Source organism: Lolium rigidum, chromosome 3 (assembly GCF_022539505.1).
Source record: "Lolium rigidum isolate FL_2022 chromosome 3, APGP_CSIRO_Lrig_0.1, whole genome shotgun sequence".
Taxonomy (NCBI): domain Eukaryota; kingdom Viridiplantae; phylum Streptophyta; class Magnoliopsida; order Poales; family Poaceae; genus Lolium; species Lolium rigidum.
Window position 1 is genome coordinate 398,675,746 of NC_061510.1, and position 12,925 is coordinate 398,688,670.

Sequence of the window (12,925 nt, forward strand, 5' to 3'; positions counted from 1 at the left end):
TTTCATCGTCCCGGGCAAAGCACTTTTCCGGTGCCGTTGCCATCGCTCATACTTATTTATACCACCTGTATTTCACTATCTCTTCGCCGAACTAGTGCACCTACTAGGTGTGTTGGGGACACAAGAGACTTCTTCCTTTGTGGTTGCAGGGTTGCATGAGAGGGATATCTTTGACCTCTTCCTCCCTGAGATCGATAAACCTTGGGTGATCCACTTAAAGGAAACTTGCTGCTGTTCTACAAACCTCTCGCTCTTGGAGGCCCAACACTCGTCTACAAGAATAGAAGCTCCCGTAGACATCGGGGGCACTTCCCCGTCCCGGCAGGGTGCCGGAACAGAGACTTCTGTCCCCCGAATTGGAGTTTCGCGATGGTGGCGGCGCCCCTGGAGTCTTTCTGGAGTTTCGTCAAGTGGTACTGCGTTTTTAGGTCGAAAGGGGTTATATAGGCGAAGAGGCGGCACAGGAGGGCTGACAGGGTGGCCCCACCCTAGGCCGGCGCGGCCAGGGTCTGGCCCGCGCCGCCTTATGGTGTGGTGGCCCCCTGGCCCCTCTCCGACTCTTCTTCGGTGTTCTGGAGCCTTCCGGGAAAAATAGGAGGTTTGGCCACTACACCAGGACCCCCCATATAGCTACGGATACTTTGCAACGAAATAATCATGCGGTGCAAGGTCCACGCTTCCCCCACGAATGAGGAGAGAGATGGCGTAACTTCCTTTCCTCCATATTCTCCTTTTTTGGTGGGATTGCCTCCAGCTTCTCCTAATAAACAACCTAATAAAACACGACCCCACGGCTGCCTGCGTTCATTAGATCGTGCGGGGAGACCATCTCAGTCAGATCCCTCCTGATGCCCTTCGCCCTCCCCAGTTCAAGAACGGCCGTCCTGGATCGCGATTATCCAACCTCGTTCGAGTTCAAGAACTGCGCTCTTGCATAGCGATTCTCCGACCTCGTTCCAGATCGTCGGACCTGCTACCATCCTCGCTCGCTATTCAGGTTTTTCAATTTCACACCCAATCACTCAATCACTTGATATGTACTAGTACTACATCCAGGACGGCGAGGCTCTGGCTCGATCCTGACCTCGTTGTAGGCACGTCCGGCCGGAGATTGGTAATCTGGCATATGTGTTGTGCGCGTCTTCCCCTTGTTCCGCAATTTAGGTCACCCGCGTGGGGTCCGGCGGATTTGGGGAATCAACACTGGATCTCGACAATCCAATTTGATGATTGATGTGTCTCTTCTCTGTGCAAATTGAGGCGGTCTCTTGGCGATGGATAGCCAAATCTTGCTAGTTTTGCTTTAGCATGTTAATAACTGTTAATAGTGTGTCCGGTTATCAAGATTACATAGTTGCTGGTTCCTTGTAAGTTACAAGCTGTAACGATCAATTGTCTTGTACACTAATGTGTGGGAATAAGGGCACGCTATGAACAATTGTTTGTATGGCAATATGCCCAGTCTTTCTGAAATGGTTCAGATGATGAAGCTTAATATATCTCGTAATTAGTAGGCATAGGGTATTGCAACTTTCTATCATAATCTGTTGCCATAACCACTGCCATTGACCCTCTTACCAATTTTGTTTGGATATCATCATTAGGTCACTAGCAGGATATTTAGCCATAGGGTATTTCAAATTTCGGCGTCAATCTTTTGCTATTGACATTGCACCTCTTACCAATTTGCTTGGGTTTCATCTCCAGGTAGGAGCTGTCTGACTTTTGGTCTGTATAGAGTCATGGCTTCTTCTGTATTCAAGGCAATGGCTGAGAAGGCAGGACAGGCTGTTCGTAAGCAGGCCATGACGCTGACCGATGCGGCGACATCTGAAGTACACCACCTGCTTGGTCTCCGACAACGTTCTTATCTTCGCTTACGTGTGAAGGCACGTTCTTTAACCAAGTCCACTCTTTCCCAGCGCGGATGCCATGGATCCAATAAATGGCCGCCCTCTCCTGGTGGCATCCCCCTCAAGCAGCAGGTGACAGCTCACTGTTTTTTCAATTATTAAACTACATGACATATCCCCTTGATTTTAACAACAATGCTCCTGCGATGTTATGCATAATTTGTTCGAAGTTTCACTTTTCTTGATTAATTATTTTGTTGATTGACTGACATGTAAATCTAATTCGTTTCAAGCAAATCATAATATTAAGCTTATGTTTTGTCTACTGGTCCTCTTATTTAGTTCTCTAGAGTGCGAAATTATTATACTGACCTAAATGATTTTTTATGTCAATGTTATGCAATGTCATGGCCTGAATGATTGTGCAGCAAACATTTTCCTGGTTCAGGATGCAATAAGGTTTCAAATTCATTAACTTGTCCTCGTACCGGCGTACCCTATATTTTGTATTCATGTAGTAAACATTAATTGCAAGTCTACTTACCGGTTCTGAAATTTCTCTAGGTTTCTTCTGTGTGTGGGCTTATGCAGTTTCTTTGTTCATGTAGACGAGAGGTGAATCTTCAGGACTTATACATTGCAATTACAGGGACAGAAAACTATGAGTTTACGAACGGACTCCAAAAGTAATCAGAGTCTGTGTTAGAACATGGTGAGTTCCTTTGTCCTCACATTGCTATTGACTCAAATGTTTTTAAATCGCAGTTTATGCTAGATTTCGCCCACAGATTAAATACATAAAACTACACGCACACGCTCAAAAAACTTTTGCCAAGGGATCACATTCTTCCCTGTCTTTTTTTCTTTATTTCTCAAAGCTTACGGTTCAAATCTTGGGTTACAAAGTTGCACAGCCTTGTGTATATATACATGGAAGCACGACTAGAACTAGATTTCAAACCTGACTTGTACTCTAAACAACTCACAGCTGCAAGCCGAATAGTGCTACAAATTACACTCAAACGGACTAGCATATTACTAGGAAATAACAAATCTTCTTTTGATTATTTCTAACAGTTTACATATCTCACAGTTACTATTATGCAAGAGTGCCTAGCTACATTAGTTTGGATGAAGTTACATGTGCATTATTTTTTTATTACTGCTGTAATCATATTCTTTATTTGTATATGTGTGGACTTGAGGTGTGTGGACTTGAGGCCATTTGTACAATCAGAAGGATCCATGATGCACCAGAAAACAAAATGATTCACTAAGGTGCTACGCTACATCCTAATTCATTCTTGCATGTTCATTTTGATGGAGCTTGTACTGAACGATCTGCATCAGGTTATACTCATGACATCAAAGCTATGCACCTACTTCATGTGAGTCAGAATTGACTTATATCTATTGACTATAAGTTATTCTATGAAATATTTTCAGTGAGTACAGAAGGCAGGAAAGATAAATTGGATCAGAAGCAGAGGCTATCTAAGATACAATTCTTGGCTTCTTGCGTTGGCTTCAACATAGGTCCACAAGTGAATCATCAACTTGGGTGCTTGGATAAAAAAGCGAAACATCAGCTTGGGTACTTGAGGAAATGGAACTTGTACTTTAGCTTCTAATTGGTGGAAGGTCACTTGTAGCTGTGTTGTATGGAATTAGTTAGCAGAGAAGTGAAACTAAAGTTTCAGTTTTGATTTATTTTTTTCAAGAGAATAATTGTAAGCTAGGTTATAGCATCGACTTTCATTTAATAAAGTACTATTTGTTCGCTTTGTATCACCGTATTCTAATTGATTCTACTTAAAGATTACAGAAATATATTTTGAATGTAATTGTATGCTTGTTTCACTCATAAATCTAAACATGAAAAAAATGTAAATACCAGCAAAAATAGCAACGCATAGATGTAATGCAAAATCGGACATATTTGTGTTGCTAGGGTACAACGCTTTTGATTACTGATTACCAACGCATGTATAAGCGATGCACTAGAGCCTAGCAACGGCAGAAACGGCAACGCATCTAAAAGGCGTTGGTAAATGGCCTACCAACGCTTATTTGGGGCTCTACCAACGCATGACTGTGTTGCTATAGGTATGTGCTTCTTGTAGTGTCTAAATCATCATGGAAAGTCCCTATCTAAATGCGTTGGTAGGATGGTCTATTCTTTACAATTGGGGGAGTATTATAAATATATTGCAGAAACTCATTTGTACCTTCCATTTTAGCTACCACCTATTATAGGTGAGTCATTTTGTTAAGCAGCAACTAATTTATTTTTCAGTGTTGCCTCTTTGGTTCAAATTGCGGAAGCCCACATTTCACTGCCTCACTGTTTCAAAATGGTACACTTATATAGTTACAGTATCCTGTGAAATTAAGTACTTGACCGTTGGCGTATGTTCGCCTTAATCATCCTCCATTGCCGTCCGGACCAGTCCAAGATATATATGAACCGACATCTTATGACACGATATTATTTACCATGTAATCCAGTGCAGATGCCGTTATCCACTTAGGTATCACAACTTATGTTATGTTCCTTATCATATTTCTAATGAATTTTCAGAGACACTGATCTTGAAACTGCTGTAATTCAACAGCCTATGAACAATCGAACATACATAGGTAATCATACCTTCATACCTTGGATCTTCCCACGATACAGAACAATAGCCCAATCACTTCAACTTTTTTTTTGCAAGGCACTTCTAACTATTTTAACACATTGTTTACCATCTGTTTACTATTAGACTTCCACATCAGCCATAATTTAAAATGATTTAAAGTATCCTTTATTCAGTTTTGAACATAAAAATTCAGTGAAAATAATAATTCAATTTTGGACATCTTTTCCTCCGCAACATTATGATGCATATGGTCATTGTGTAATAGAATGTGTTTTCAGGGAGTAAAATGGCTAGGTGTCGAGGAAATCCTGAGAAAAATTGGAGTACAATCAGATCTTGGAAGATTATTTGCATGGACAAACACTTAGCTCTTCTAAACAAGAATTTGCTACTTCTGGACCATCATCGTGGGGGCCTCCTGAAGATTGCTTGTACCTGAATTTTCTGCTGTTGCGCTCTGTCATTGGAAATCCGTCCAGCTGCCCACTGGTGAATCCTGTTGATCGTTGGCGCCAGGAGATTGCCTGTGAGAAACTCATTCAGTGAGCACATAAGCTTCAGTTCTAATTTTTTTTTACTAAATCAGAGTCAATTAATAGGGAATAGAGGGAGTACTTGCTTGCTTATATCACACCCTTTTCATGCTACCCCCTACAAAAAGATTGGCAATTGAAATTCTTTGGACAGTTAATCAACAGTTGACAAAGAACATTCAACCTGCTGTCAACGATGACCAGTCTTATTCACTTGCATTTCTTTTCACATTTAATGACATGACACTTTCCTTTGAATCTTTTACTAGTTCATTGCTCTCTGATCTGCCTATATTTTGATTAGTGTTTATTTAACCTTTTGTTGTGTAGAATAAGATTGTACATGGATCTGTCGATGTCGAACTATTCTTAGAGGCTGCACTTGGTTTATATTGTGGAAAAGTAAACAAACCTGACAGGCTAAAGGTGATCATTGTATTGCTTACTGCTTAGGGACATGTTACAGCTTACACAATCAAACATGAATTGGATTTATTGTGTTCTCAGCTACTCAGCTTAGCTCTAATTCTGAACATACATTTTGTAGGCTCTTTTACTTCTTGCACGCTCCATTAAGGCAGATCCAAGCACAGTTATCTTGTGGGTGTTTTATCTTCATATTTACTATCAAAAGGATGAAGGACTTGGAACAATTTAAGTGAACTGCAGGAGGGTGGGCGGAGGGCGCGCTCCGCGGTGCTCTGGCATCCTGCTCGACGAGGAAGAGGGTTTGGCGTCAGGGATGGGAACCTGGCTGCGGCGTTGGATGCATGGCGCAGCTGGCGCAACTTCCTCTGGCCACGCGATGAGGCATCTGGCCGCGCGGCGAGGCAGGGCCCAAACTCCATGACAACTTTCTTCCTCGGCGGCAGATGAACCCTGTTGTTCATGATGTGAGATGAACCTTGTCGTGTATTTTATCTAATGGTTTCAAACCATGTTGTTCATGATGTGGAGATGAACTCTGTTGGTCATGTAAGTTAGATGCCTGGATTGTGAATCCTTGAATGTTTCAAAATGTTGGTTTCAAACCTAGATTGCTTGGAAATATTGGTTTTAAACATTGCTTGACTTCTTGAGTGTGATGTATGCTTGATTGTAGATTGCTTGAATGTTTGCATGCAGTATAGCAACCTTAAAAATGCCTAAGATTGAAAGCCTGAAAAAGTAATTGTAGGCATCCTTTAAAAGTGCCAGCAAAAAGTTTAGATGGTATCTCTAGAAAAGTGCCAGTAAGAAGATTTCGTGACATTTTTTGAAAAATGCCGGCAAAAAGATTCTATGGCATTTTCGGAAAGTGCCAGCAAAAAGATTCCGTGGCATCTTTTAAAAGTGCCGGCAATACTAACTAGTGGCATTTTTGGAAGTGCCTTAAAATACAATTAACGGCACTTTTCTAAAAATGCCGGCAAAGACCTACCTCGACTGGAATAAACGCAGCACTTTTTTTTGTGCCTTGAAAAATCTTTACCGGCACTTTTGGTGCCTTTGCCGGCACTTTTTTGTGCCTGCAATCTGGGTACCTGACGCAGTGGGCGGAGGATCCAAAGGAGAAGGCGGAATCTGAAAAACTGCAATAGAAGGTGTACGAAGTTATCAAAATCCAAAGCAAAGAAATGTGAAGGAGAGGTGAAGGGCTAATGGTGGCCCTACGAGTTGTATCACAAAGATTTGGAAAATGAAAGGTTCATCGGAACCGGATCATGACCAGTGCGTCGATCCCAGGATGAAAGGATCGTCACCAAGGCATGCCTTGGTAGAGCGTGGATTTTCGTTTTCGCTAAGCAATTTTTTGCCGATCTGGGCTTGGCCTGGGCCGGTCAGGCAGTGGCCGTTAGCGGGCGCTGCGTGGCTGCTGGCGGCCGGTGCTGGGGAAGGTGGTGGCGCGAGGCCGTGTGGGGGCGGCGCCGCTGAGGGTGGTGGGGCGCCGCCGGGCCGGCTCCGGGCATGGGTGGTCTGGGCGTCGCGGCTGGCTGGCGCGGGAGGCCCTGGCCGTGGTGGTGCTGCACTGGTGCAGTGGTAGGTGCTGGTGGAGTTCCGGGGGCGGCTGCCCCGGGCAGCGGCGAGGTGTTGGTGGGCATGGTGGAAGAAGGTGGTCCGGTCTTGGGCACGAAGCGAGGATGGCGCGACAAGTCCCGAGCTAACGCCTTGTCTCAGTTGCTGGCCGGCCGGCAGCTGGCCGAGGCCGGCGATGGCGGCGGCTTCGGGCGCCGCTCCCTTCTTGAAGGCATCACCGAGGTGACGTTGTGGCTTCTTGTCTGGGTTTGCTCCGGGGAAATCCCTAGACCCGCCGTGATCGGTCGATGGCGGCACTCTTGTGTCGTCTTCCCTCTTGAGGGCATCGATTTGGAGCTGCTTAGGTCGGAGGGACCCGTGGAAGTTGGATGGTGTTGGCGTCATGGGTTGCGTGGCGACGATGACAATGGTGAGCGGATCGGAGTTGCGGCATGTTCTTCGTCACCCCTGCCGTGATGGTGAAGTCGGAGCTGCGAGGCGACTTGTGGCAACGATGCCACTTGATTGGTGCTTGCGTCGGTGCAAGCTGTGCAACTTCTCCTATGAAGGTCACGGTTGAAGTCGGAGATGCCTCCTCCTCGACGTGCTTGGGGGTCGACTGTTTGGCACAGGCTCACTTGGGTTCCGTTGTCGTTTGCGGCGAGGGTCTCGATGGCGGATGTCTAAAGTGAAGTCGGAATCGTTGTCTCGTGGAGGAGTGACGACGATGACGTTCGATGACATCCTCAACGGGTCTTTCTCCTTGATGGCGTCTGTGCTTCATGTGGGTAGCCAGGTTGGCGGGGTGCTAAGTATGTGTTGTTGGTTTTCGCCCGATTTTCTCCTAAAAATTGAGCACTTTCTTCTTAATTAATAGATTAAGGCAAAGCTTTTGCCTTCGTTTAAAAAAAAATTGCCGAGCTGCTAACAGGATATGACCTGCAACCCCCACAACATTCCACCCCACAACAATTTCTAACTTTGAGACGCTATGTGAGGGCCATCTGGGAATTTGTCCAGATACTGTTACTGCGTCAGGAAGGAGTTAACCAAGGGAGGGCCGCTAACAACCTGTGGTTGCTTGAGTTCTACCAAGGGCGGAAATATCCATCCCTGAACCATCATGAATCCTCCGGATATTGGTATGGTGGGTTCTTACTATATAAAGATGAGAAGTCTCTAACAGATCACCGAAAACTGTAAAATAACCGCAAGTTTACAGGTTCAGTTCTGAACGCATATTAACTCAACCCTTACTTGTAGGGGTCGAAAGGCCGAACTGAACGTGAATCTATATCTAGGGCACGCGGAAGGTTCAGCCCGTCCAACCGCTCGCTCTCTTCCCACTTCTCCGCGCTGCCGCCACTAGATTCCCCTGTCGCCGCGCCTCACGATCGGGCGAATCCGCCGACGCGGAGCTCTGGTTGGTTGCCCCGCATCCCGCTCGCGTCTCCTCCTTCACCTCTGTTGCTCGCCTGCCACCGCGTCAGCCGAATCGAGGATGAGCTCCACCAACGAGTTCCTCGACGTTGATCTGTCCGATTCATCCTCCTCGACGGCCTTCTCTAGGACGACGACACCAAGACTGACATTCTCCTCCTCGCCGTCAAGGAGCTGGAGGACCGCGTGAAGCTGCTGAATTGGCGGTGCAGCTCGGTGATGGGTCGTAACTACATCCAACGGAATCGCCTCCTAGGCCATGCGCAACTATGGAATGACTACTTCGCTGAGGTACCTACCTATCCACCGCATCTATTTCGTAGGAGGTATCTGATGACCCACAAGTATAGGGGATCGCAACAGTCTTCGGGGGAAGTAAAACCCAAATTTATTGATTCGACACAAGGGGAGGTAAAGAATACTTATCTTTACTATTAAATGGGAGTTGGTCGTTTGACACTCAACGCACTTTGGTGGTCGTCATTGGAAACATCCGGACTGTCCAATTTAATCTTACGGCCTCTGGTCACTTTTCAAGGTAAATCGCCCCTCCACCTTTCCTTATAACCGCTAATCACGTATTAAATTCGAATCAATACAAATATGTACTTACCTAATAAATCCGAATCAATACAAATTTGCACTTACCTAATAAATCTGAATCAATACAAATCTATACTTACCTAAACAAAGTTGCGTTCACCCCACGAGCCATGCACATACATACGTGCTACACCCCACCAGCAAGCCATGAGTCCCATCCATACGCGATCGCCGCCATCTCCCCAAGCCACTAACGATCCAACATCTAGGCCCGCGAGGAAACACCCCTACCAGCGGCGGGACGGCCGGTGAAGCAGCGCAGCTCCGCAAGCGTCGGCTGCCCCTCAACACGGCCGCACTGCCCAAGGGAAAGCATGAGCCGGCAGCCGGCGACGGGAGTTTAGGTGATGGCCTGAATGGATGTTCTTCATGGATTTCTCCCTGTATGGTTTTCGTGGATGGGAATGGGCATAGGGGTGGATCATGGATGGGGATTGGTGTATTTTTGGCATTCTACTTCTTTTGTTCTTGATCTGATCCTGTATACATGACAATTCCAATTTTTGGTTACACGGAAAGATGTTCTGGATGGCGTTCTTGACAAGTGCATTTTCCTTGTAGTCAGATCCATTTTTTTATGTAGACTGGTTCATGTGCAGTCCTGATTTTCATGTCCTGGGTCGTATTCTTGATCAGATCAGGAAATATGTTGCATGATTTTTTTTGGGTATTTCAAAGTGATCATTTGGTGCAAGATTTATTTATCCAAGTTTTTAACTTTCTCCACTCTCCTGTCTGCTTCTATTTTTCCAAGCCAAACACGGCAGATGATAACAGATAAAATATTGGATCTCTATTTTTTTGTTTGCTCATAAAATGGACACCCCCCATACTGAGTAAGATTTTGGATGGATTTCTAGAGGAACTTTATCCAATAAACTAATAAGCAACTGCAGCTATGTGCTATAGAGGTGTGCACACTACCGAATGAGCCGATGCATGCGAGCCTGATGTTGGAGTGACATTTCTGATTGCCTGCACTTTCCCGATGAAGCAAAGGTACAATTTTAGGGTTGCCATTTTTAAAGAAATTTGGTGTTCTCTTTGGACAATATATATTGTTTGTAGATTGAACTCCCAATATAGGAAAATACAAGTCAAGTTGTCCATTATTAGTTTCGTAGACCCGTGTCTAATTCAGCTGTTATTTTGGACAAAAGTTTAATCTTACCAAGTGTGGAATGTCTAGGCAAACTCAAGAATATATGAGAATGGGTAGAATGCGATTTATCCTCTAAAAAAGTTACTTACTTTGTTCACTATAAGACGATGCAGCGATTGTATGGACATAGGAGATGTCTATTTGATTCTTACCACTTCTAAAACTTCAGTCAATTGGAGTAAACTATAACATATGTATACGTGTAGTTGATAATGCTTGTGCTGCTGGCAACATTTTTATTCCTTGATGAAATCTTCTCTGGTTGATTATTTGATTTACTTTCACACATGTTGGTATAATCTGTGCTCAAATTCAGTTTACTCATGTTCTCTCTCATATGTGTAAATACAAATGTTACGAATTTCAGCTCCGCACAGTGTTGTAGATTACTGTAGTTGGGTATAGATTTTGGGAAGTATTCTAACTATATCTTCTTCTGATGATCGAAGATCCTTTGACCTTTCTTGACTACTGGTCTGATGGAAAATTTTCTAGAGTGTTGAGGAGCACAATTCCTGGTTGGTAAAAAAGATATTTACAAAGTTTAACAATTTTCTTCCTTCCACACATACTCATGCTTTTGCGATTTATTTTGCACACATTTACGTATTTTTACATGTTTATATCTCTGATTTCTGTTCAAGATTTTATATGCGGAGTTTTTTATCTGCCATTGCATTATCTTGGGGTTCTTCCTTTAGGTCAATGATTAGGTGAAAGAAAAACATCTCATGTACACACCCTTCACAGAAGATTAGGCCGAGCTATAGCTGGAGTAAAGAAAATGATTAGGTCGATGCACATCTATAAGAATATTTCTTAGAATAGAGGAAATTTTTCGCACCATAGGTAATCGATAATTGTAGAGAAGCCGGAGATTTGCTAGCACTTCATGATATTTATGCATCCCCAAGCTTAGATGCTTGAGTCTTCTTGAAATATGCAGGGGTGAACCACCGGGGCATCCCCAAGCTTAGAGCTTTCACTCTTCTTGATCATAGTATATCATCCTCCTCTCTTGACCCTTGAAAACTTCCTCCACACCAAACTCGAAACAAACTCATTAGAGGGTTAGTGCATAATGAAAAATTCACATGTTCAGAGGTGACACAATCATTCTTAACACTTCTGGACATTGCCCAAAGCTACTGGAAGATAATGGAACAAACAAATCCATCCAACACAGCGAAAGAGGCAATGCGAAATAAAAGGCAGAATCTGTCAAAACAGAACAGTCCGTAAAGACGAATTTTATTGAGGCACCAGACTTGCTCAAATGAAAATGCTCAAATTGAATGAAAGTTGCGTACATATCTGAGGATCACTCACGTAAATTGGCATAATTTTCTGAGTTACCTACAGAGAATTAGGCCCAGATTCGTGACAGCAAGAAATCTGTTTCTGCGCAGATAATCCAAATCTAGTATGAACCTTACTATCAAAGACTTTACTTGGCACAACAATGCAATAAAACTAAGATAAGGAGAGGTTGCTACAGTAGTAACAACTTCCAAGACTCAAAATAAAAAACAAAATTACTGTAGTAAAATAAACACATGGGTTATCTCCCAAGAAGTTCTTTCTTTATATCCATTAAGATGGGCTCAGCAGTTTTAATGATGCACTCGCAAGAAATAGTAGTTGAAGCAAAAGAGAGCATCAAGAGGCAAATTCAAAACAAATTTAAGTCTAACATGCTTCCTATGCATAAGAATCTTGTAAATAAACAAGTTCATGAAGAGCAAAGTAACAAGCATAGGAAGATAGAACAAGTGTAGCTTCAAAAATTTCAGCATATAGAGAGGTGTTTTAGTAACATGAAAATTTCTACAACCATATTTTCCTCTCTCATAATAACTTTCAGTAGCATCATGAGCAAACTCAACAATATAACTATCAAATGAAACATTCTTATCATGAGTCTCATGCATAAAATTATTATTACTCCCAACATAAGCATAGTCATTCTTATTAATTGTAGCGGGAGCAAATTCAACAAAGTAGCTATCATTATTATTCTCATCAAGTGTAGGAGGCATAGTATAATCATAATAAAATTTATCCTCCATAACAGGCGGTACTAAAAGACTACTATCATTATAATCATCATAAATAGGAGGCAAAGTATCATCAAAGTAAATTTTCTCCTCAATGCTTGGGGGACTAAAAAGATCATGCTCATCAGAACCAGCTTCCCCAAGCTTAGAACTTTCTATATCATTAGCAACAATGGTATTCAAAGTGTTCATACTAATATGTTCCATGGGTTTTTTAATTTTCGCATCAAACCATCCATGTCTTAAATCAGGAAATAGAATAAGAAGCTCATTGTTGTCCATTATGCCAAACTAGTGTAAACAAGAAACAAAAAGATGCAATTGCGGGATCTAAAGAAAATAGCTTCGAGCACACACACAACGGCAACGGAAAAGTACTTTACTCGGGACCGGAGTATGAGTGCCTTTTACCTTTCCTCCCCGGCAACGGCGCCGGAAAAGTGCTTGATGTCTACGGGTGCTTCTATTCTTGTAGACAGTGTTGGGCCTCCAAGAGCGAGAGGTTTGTAGAACGAGCAGCAAGTTTCCCTTAAGTGGATCACCCAAGGTTTATCGAACTCGGGGAGGAAGAGGTCAAAGATATCCCTCTCATGCAACCCTGCAACCACAAAGCAAGAAGTATCTTGTGTCCCCAACACAC

General features: G+C 43.3%; 1 long non-coding RNA gene across 2 annotated transcripts; it reads left to right on the forward strand.

Annotated features, from left to right (window-relative positions):
• The first annotated feature begins 4,320 nt into the window (after positions 1–4,320).
• On the forward strand, positions 4,321–5,915 carry LOC124700889. 2 transcript variants are annotated; one of them, XR_007001862.1, is made up of 3 exons: positions 4,321–5,037; positions 5,359–5,454; positions 5,576–5,915. It is a non-coding gene; the product is annotated as an uncharacterized LOC124700889 (long non-coding RNA). The 2 variants fall into 2 exon arrangements; XR_007001863.1 differs by having other exon boundaries at positions 4,321–4,493; positions 4,774–5,454.
• Positions 5,916–12,925: the final 7,010 nt, after the last annotated feature.